The sequence below is a fragment of the Dermacentor albipictus genome, chromosome 2 (assembly GCF_038994185.2).
Source record: "Dermacentor albipictus isolate Rhodes 1998 colony chromosome 2, USDA_Dalb.pri_finalv2, whole genome shotgun sequence".
In the NCBI taxonomy this organism is placed as follows: Eukaryota; Metazoa; Arthropoda; class Arachnida; order Ixodida; family Ixodidae; genus Dermacentor; species Dermacentor albipictus.
In genome coordinates, this window is record NC_091822.1 from 71,061,071 (window position 1) to 71,069,274 (window position 8,204).

The 8,204-nt window shown below is 45.8% G+C and overlaps 1 protein-coding gene and 1 long non-coding RNA gene across 6 annotated transcripts in view; one reads left to right on the forward strand and one right to left on the reverse strand.

Annotated features, from left to right (window-relative positions):
- Nucleotides 1–7,336, reverse strand: part of LOC135908241 (monocarboxylate transporter 14-like) — a 59,674-nt gene extending 52,338 nt beyond the window's left edge. For all 5 annotated transcript variants that reach the window (XM_065439996.2, XM_070532909.1, XM_070532907.1 and 2 more), the window contains exon 1: nt 6,878–7,336. The gene's annotated coding sequence lies outside the window, so the exon portion shown is untranslated. The remainder of the gene's footprint in view (nt 1–6,877) is intronic.
- On the forward strand, nt 1,593–6,524 carry LOC135908240 (uncharacterized). Its single transcript, XR_010566256.1, has 3 exons — nt 1,593–1,934; nt 3,641–3,694; nt 6,360–6,524. It is a non-coding gene; the product is annotated as an uncharacterized lncRNA (long non-coding RNA).
- Nucleotides 7,337–8,204: the final 868 nt, after the last annotated feature.

Here is an 8,204-nt window from a genome sequence, read left to right on the forward strand (position 1 = left end):
TGTCTCATGTCTCCAGAGAAACAGAAACAACGCTACGACCTCCGTCACCGTGATGTCTATTTTGAGCCCGGCACCTTCGCGTTGCTTTGGTCACCATCTCGTAATGTTGGCCTTTGTGAAAAAACTGATTTGCTGTTACTCAGGCCCATATCGCGTGCTCCGCCAAGTGACTGATGTCACCTACGAAATTGTTCTAGTCACGCCCACTACGTCCTCCGCTGTGACAACCAGTGACATTGTCCATGTCACCCGACCCAAGCCCTACAACTCTCCAGGCGCCTTGGATATTTAACATTACCGTGACGGCACTTTTGCTGCAGGGGGGGGGGGGGGTAGTATTACGATATTATCGAGAGATGCTCAAGAGACGAGCTATCGCGAGAACGACGATGAAGTGGGTTTGCGCCCCTGGTGCGAGCGAGTGTCGGCCTGGCTGTCTTACTCCAGCGTAAATAGCCTCCACATAGCCTCTTTCGTCTATTTCTTTCCACACGCATCAATATAAACGAGAAGGAAGGGGGTTAACCCAGGGGCCCGATTTTTATTAGTCATACCATAAGCAGCCAACAAACACTGACAGCAAGGACAACATAGGGGAAGTTACTTGTTCTTAATAAATTAAATAAAGAAACGACAAATTAATGGAAATGAAAGTGGATGAAAAAACAACCTTCGCATTTCGCGATCCCACAAACTTCACACAGATGATGTGCGAGACGAGATAGACGTGAGACCATCGACTACAGTGAGTGCCAAGCGAAATGCTAGATAACGTTCTCTTGACGTCTACTATCTGGTACGCTCACACTAGTGCATACGCAGGACAGGAACACAACACTAGCGCGCTTATAATGCGTGCACGCACAACGCTCGTGGCAACAGCTGAAGGCCGTGGCAACAGCTGAAGGTCCTGGCGTCGCTACCGCGCTGATTAAGCGCAGCATTCAAGGTGCGGCCGTGCGGCTCATTGGCTTCACGGTGTTCGCGACCAAAGCAACCCACGTGTTTCGAGACTATGTGACTTTCCGCGCGTGAGCCCCGTGTGCGCCGTCGATAGCGGGAAGGCATTCGTTCGATTGCTATCGCAACAATAACAATAACGACAAATAACTTCGCGGTTAATGCAAGCGAAATGCGTCAGAATTATGTCGCATCTCTTTAGACTCCCGGATCCCTCATTTAAACCGGGTTTGCCCAATTGCAAAGCGTTGTTACGGTGCTCACTCGACACAGGTTTGCCTCTTCGGGGGTTGAAGTGCGAGTGACGGCGGCCAAACCCCCGTATTCTTAAACACACCTTCACTTGAAGCTTCTCCTCGACTCAGACAAATCGAGGCGACGGGGCTTCCTTCACTCAAGGCACCGTTGCGTTTCATGAAAACTACTCCACCTTTCCTCCGCCGCGGAACGCCTTGAAAATGCGCCCTCGACTCAAGTGAAGTGTACCGACCGAGAAAAGCGTCTGATATCGAGACTATTCTCAAATGTGCTTATCAAAAGCCCAATTATTTAAGATAAATATGTATTTCCGTTGATTCTTCTTCCTAATCAAACGACTACAAGGTGCAATGCACAACTTTAGCTCGGCAACGCTGCCATTGTCAGCGTTCGACTGATAGAGCAAGCGGGAGCTGTGTTTGAGGTCTGGCAACAATCGCACCCCAACAGCTGAAAGCATGGCGCATGGCTGAGAAGCAAGATAATTTGCGCCGGAATTTGTCCGCTGCTCTTTGTTTCCTAGTGATTCACTGGTAACTGAGGTTGCTGTTGTTAATCGCGGTTATGATGGGTGATTTTGTCCTTGTGCGTATTTTGACCGAGCCTGTTTGACTTCTGAGGCCAGAGAAGGTACGGCCGATGTGCAGCTTTGTTTACCTTCAAGACCGAGTGGAGCTGAAAGTTTGCTCAAACCAACCAAAGGACAGAAAATATGGGTGAGTGAGCCATTTCCTCATAGAAGCAGAGTATGTTAATGCGGCTTTCGTTAGGTTGCCGTGGCACTGTCGATAAGCCGTTTCCGATGTGCCCAAGCGTGATTGACTGCAGTTGCTCATGCCGCCGGCATTACCTCCTGAAACATATTCGAGGGAGCATAAGCTTGTGCAAAACAGTATTTCTTTTTGCTTATTGGAACTTGTAGACGATTGGGCACGACATTCTGTTGTTGGTTTCGCTTTTTTAAACTGCATCCAACGATCATTCCAGTATCGCGTGTCAGAATGCATATATGGTTGAGTGCGTAGCTCCGGCAGGTTGAAAAAAAGAAGCGTTTTTTTAGTCATGTACTTTGTTTTAGAAGCCGTGGTAGTCGGTTGGTTTGCTCAAATTGTAGCACATATGGGGCGCAATAACGTAAAACTATTCCAAACTTTTCTATTCCAATTCTGCTATCAGTCCTCCGCGATTGGTCGAAAACTTTTTTCAGCCGTCCCCACTTCACCTGTCTGTTACGCGACGTCACGAAAACCGCAATACATCCCCATCTGATATGATGTGTACACACTGATTATGCATGATTTGACAGAAAAAAGAAAAACAGTTATTTCTGATTCGACACCTTTTCGCCATTGGCCCTCGGCTATTGGTAAAAAGTTTTCGGGCTGCACCCACTTCACCTGCCTTTCACGCGACGTCACAAAACCGCACAAGCTGGCCGCGTCAAAGTGACGTGTACGCGATAAAGATGCATTAATATGCCGAACAAAACTGAATTTTTTTCGGAATAGCCACAGGCTGCCCCGTTCCGACAGGAATAAAAGAAGGCTGCCGCCGATCGCTGAGACGCTGGCTACTCGCACCTGCCGGAGTGCATGGGTGTATTTGCATATAATAAAACTTCTTGTGTGACCGTGTAACGTTTTCAAGCACTTTCGGCACGTTTACTACCTCATTCTGCCAACTCTGCTTTGCTGGGGGTCAGTTTTAGCGTCATTCTTAAGTTTCCGTCGTATGCCGCCGCGATTTTCGACCAGCCACCACAAGCTAAGTAAGGGAAAGCCGACCAATCGCAGACGCCGGCACCACCCTCTTTATCCAGTTATCGATTTTCAGTGCACTGGCTCTGCCTCAGTGAATCCCTCTCCACTTGAGCGTTCTCCTCGCCTCTTGTCAGCCAATTAGATACGACAAGCCGCTCAGTGTAGGCAATGTTATTCGTTGTTCAAGCAAACAAAAGTGACCTCCTATGAACGAGGAGAGCGTTTGATTGGTCTGTTCAGGCAACCCTGCGAGTGACCGCCCGGTGCTTGCGTCGGTGGTTACGCAAATTTGACGTCAGGAAATCGGAATAGAAACATATTGGAATAGTTTTACGTTATAGGGCCCATGGTCAACGAACCAGCACTGGTGCCTGCATTAACAGTGCTGCCTCACTTCACATATACGCTACGCAATGTTTTAATCTTCCGAAAATTCACTTGTCGATAGTTCATCACCGGCATTTCTTCTTTCGTCTTAACTTTTTTAGTGTGCTATGTGGTAGCAACTGATGCAGGTTCCATAAACTGTGGTTTTAAGTTCACGCAACGGCCACATTTTTTTTAGTTCTGATACGTCTTTTCATTTCTGTTGCTTAGGTACACTGAATTTGCTTAGCGCTCGAAGGCCCTGTCTACATAAAATTTTGGGCATTCTGGTGCAGGATGTGGGCCTTTGAAGGACCAGCTGATGAAAAAATGAACGTCTGCGCTGCACGGTAAGGCTTCTGGCAGACATGCAAGCATCGATAGATATGGTGCCTGCGTGTTGGAATTGCACCACCTCACGTCCCTGAAATAACCTAGGTGATGAAGAAGTACTTGACTAACCTACCTGGTAATTAGTCTGTGCCTGTTTTCATAAACTTTGTAAAAATGTTCATGTTACGTGTCCCCACATTTACAATGTGGCGAAATAGACACCGTGTTATTTCATACCACAAACATGAAATAGCCATGCTCTAATGAAATCAAATTATTATTTTATTCCTCTTCAGCTGTCATATAATTTTTGTTTTAAATAGCATGAATGTGATGGGCGAAGTCATAAGTTGCCCGTGGTGCGTTGCAGTTGCGACGGGAGCTTTATGCAGCCCACAATTTGTGATGCAACACTTTCGTAGCATTTGTAGCCAGCATTTCAGCATTCAGTGGGATGCTGAAGCTACTTTAGCATGAGCAAGTGTAGATTAAAAAATATGCCATAGTTTTGATGGTTGATCTCAAATTTTGTCAAATAACGGTAGTAATGCGCTATATACTCTATTTTTCACCATTGTCATTGTGACAGTCTGCATCACTATTTGGCCTATTTTGGGATGCCACAAGACACCATGCTTCCCTGCGTTTTGTACCTCGGTCAATTGCTGAAGTTCTGTAAGCCCCATGGAAGCCAACTGTCATCCGCATCCAATGGAAGAAACTGATTGTTCCAGCTCTCATAATTCCTCTTAAGCTGAAGCTAGAACCAGGGTAGAAAAAACATACATTATACAAGGATTTACCACTGCATGCCGTCGGATGGCTACATCCGACAGGCTACTGTCTTGAACAGAGGTTGTGTTTTACTCTAGAATATATTTGTCAGCAGTACTATTGCTTCTGTTTATATCCTGAGAAGCTAACAAGAAAAGACACCAAAGACAACATAGGAAAAATTACTTGTACTTACTCACTGAATTAAAGAAACGACAAAATAACGGCAATGAAAGTGTATGAAAAAACAACTTGTCATATGTGGGGAACGATCCCACGTCTTCGCATTACGCGTGCGATGCTCTAACCAATTGAGGAGGAGGAGGAGGAGGAAAAACTTTATTTGCTCTAATTGGTTAGAAATTAGCGGTAGCAGATGTGGTCGGCCGTCTTCACGGTCTCATTCCCCATCTGCGCAGGGTCGACGCCCCTATTCCAGGGCACCGCTGAGGGTGGCTACTCGGTGAGCGTGCCCTACTAGTCCATGCTGGACTTTCGGGCCGCTGCTGGAGAGCACCCTCTCCCACTGCTGCGCACTCGGGTCTTTTATTTGAAGGAATTGTTGATTCTGAACGCATTCCCGTGTAATGTGGTATAAGGTGGGCTTGGCGCCGCACCAGGGGCAAATGTCTCTATACTGGGTTGGAAACATCTTGCCAAGTGTATTTAGATGTGGGTATGTTCCTGTTTGCAGCCTCCTCCAAGAGGTTGCTTCATGCTGATTTAGGCTGTTGTGGGGTAGAGGGTACTTGATTCGGACCCACTTATAGTAATTGAGAATGTCTGAGTAGCTTGGGTTGACTGGTATGGGTTCCTCAGGGTCGGTGCAATTGAGCTACCGCGGCGCCATTTTCCCATACACTTTCTTGTGTATTTATATTTTACTACTAGAACTACCTACTACTATTGCTACTACTACTACTACTAAAACTAGATCGTTCCCCAGATGCGGCAAGTTGTTTTTTTTCGTTCACCTTCATTGCCAATAATTTAGCATTTCTTTAATTCAATTAGTAAGTACAAGTAACCCGTGTACTTAGATTTAGGTGCACGTTAAAGAACCCCAGGTGGTCGAAATTTCCGGAGTCCCCCACTACGGCGTGCCTCATAATCAGAAAGTGGTTTTGGCACGTAAAACCTCATATATTATTATTATTAAGTACAAGTAATTTCCCTTATGCTGTATTTGGTGACTTTGCTCGTTGGCTTCTCATGATATGATTATTAAAAATCGCGCCCCTCGGTTAACCCCCTTTCTTCTCCTTCATTACTGCTTCTGTTTGCAGGATAAGAGTCCACGCTGTAGTTGGATACTATCAAAGTACAAAAACGCGAGAATAATGTTAATTTATTCTTTCAGAAAAATAATTGGCACTTGGATTGACCAAAAATCATTAAGGGGTACATACTGTCTTAATAAATATGACTGAAGAAAAGACATCTGGATGAAAAATACAATGACTTCAGCTACAACGTATCTATGAAGGCAAATCCACGCAGTCATACTGCTTTTAGTGGTTATGTTTGAGCAGGTAGGACGTCATAAAGCTGATAGATGTCTTAAGCAGAATATTACGACGGCTGCTATAGCGCAGCAGGACATTAACTGGACCTCTCCCCCACTTGCACTTGCACAACAATGCAAAGCGCAGCACACACAGCACAGTTGGAAAGGCAGTTGTTCTTGGTGCGTTAGTTGGCAACCTGGTTCATGCATAAGAGAAGGGGTTGGTAATAACATGCGATGATGTTAAAAAACGTCCATGAAAGGTAGCTAAGGTACTGTATTTGTTTTCTTTAGTTTACATTTCGTACTAATACATTCGTTTAAGACTTTCGTGTTATATAGCGCGATTTTTTTTTACATCAATGAGCTCATACTGTTTCTATTTATTTTTATTCGCAAAGAAACATTCTTCAGCTGTCCTACCGCTTGTGCAGCAAGATCGACATACAGAGATCTAACACTTTGACAACGAACCCTATAGAGAGCTGGAATGTTCGCAATAAAGATGTGCGAGATATATATTCTGCCACTTGCTAGCAATGTCTGTATTAGGAGCTGTCACTATACTGCTACACCTTTTTTGTTGGAATAAAAAACAATGTGATGCACAAAACTCTCCTCTGCTGTATTGTTATTTTGTCTCTTTTATTCAAACATAACATTACATTCGCCTGTGTATATATGCAGGTATAATTCCGAATGTCATTTCATGGTTGGTGACTACCTCGTTGAGCTCGAATCTTCATAGGGATGATAAGCTAATTAAACTGAATGGTTTGAAGCAAGGATTACGTAAATAATGCTTATGACTTTAAATTGCACCTACTGCACGTTGTCCGCGCGGAATTACAGAACATTTTTTATTTTACTTAGTGCAACTAGATGCACAAAAAAAATTGCATAACAACAGTGAACGCACCTGCTCGTTTTGAGATGCTCGCTTTGCTGCGGTGTGCTTCGCCGTCCTTGGATTAGCGCAGGCAGTCACGATCTACCCGAGTACAAACATCGCCGATGGGACGACTGCCGGCGCTCGCGCAAGCAATACACGAACACAGGCAATACACGCACTAATGACAGGAATCTTCGTAGTTGTTTTCTTTTCCTAAGTACGAAGACCACCGCAGTCATGTATCGCGCCCTACTTGAACTGATGCGGCTTTGTACGAGCAGCCGCGAGAAACACGTGAATGCACTGACGCCGATAGTAGTTCTGGAGCACACTGGCACGAAGAATACCCGTATGCAGGTCATGAACTGATTATGCACGGAGTAAGACGACAGTCACTGCACTAGCTCGCAGTCTTCTTGACAGGACGGCCGGTCTGTCTCGGCGCGGCAGTGGAATAATTCCGGTGCCGAAGCGCTCCAGAGGACTACACCAGTCCTTAAAACGAGGCCCTTTAAAATGCGCAGCACGGTTAACCTAAGAAAAGCTACCGAGGCAACTGGTGTCCATGCGAAAGAGCTGACGAGGTGAGCGACAGATCGCAAGGCAGCCATGTTTACGCACTTACTTCACTCGAGGACCGATTCAAGGCTGCTGCGTGCTGCGATTCTCGAGTGAAGCGCTCGAGCTTTCCATCACTCAAGGCGCGTTTCGAGTGGAGGGCGATTTGTGAAATCAGAAACCACCCTCAAGGAGCATTTGGAGTGGAGGGTCAAGTAGAGGTGCGTTTGTGATACGGGGGTAATTCTTTATTGGGGAAACCTGTGGCTAGAAAAACACGTTACACTCAAAAAACAACGACAACGGCGAACACAGTCGGCGATCGTCGAAAATCTGTTCTGCGGGGCAAGCGCGTCGGCTTTTATGTATGAGTCATTGAAGGCTCCAGAATAATCGCTGGTGCCCGTGTGTCCTCCAGAAAGTACTACACAATTCGCGTCGCGCGTACAATCGGATTACATGAGGTTCGGTGACAACGGAGAACGGGTTCATGTACGGATACATGCACGCGCGTCCCGCGCAGAGCGATAACGTTTAACCGTTGTTAGGCTGTGAAAAACGGTCACTCGAGAAAGATAAACAAGCTCATGCGTCAATGCCCCCTTCTAAAGTGCATCGTCTCGATTCTACGAACAGGAGAGCGAAAAAAGTTTTCGGATCCCACGCCCTGCGGGAATCCATGTGAGCGAAGCTTTCCGTGCTCGATGCTTTGATTGACGATAATTAGCGATGATGTTGACGGCTAATGTTTAATTTCTTCAGAGTTCAACGGCTGACGACCATAAGAATATTTCGT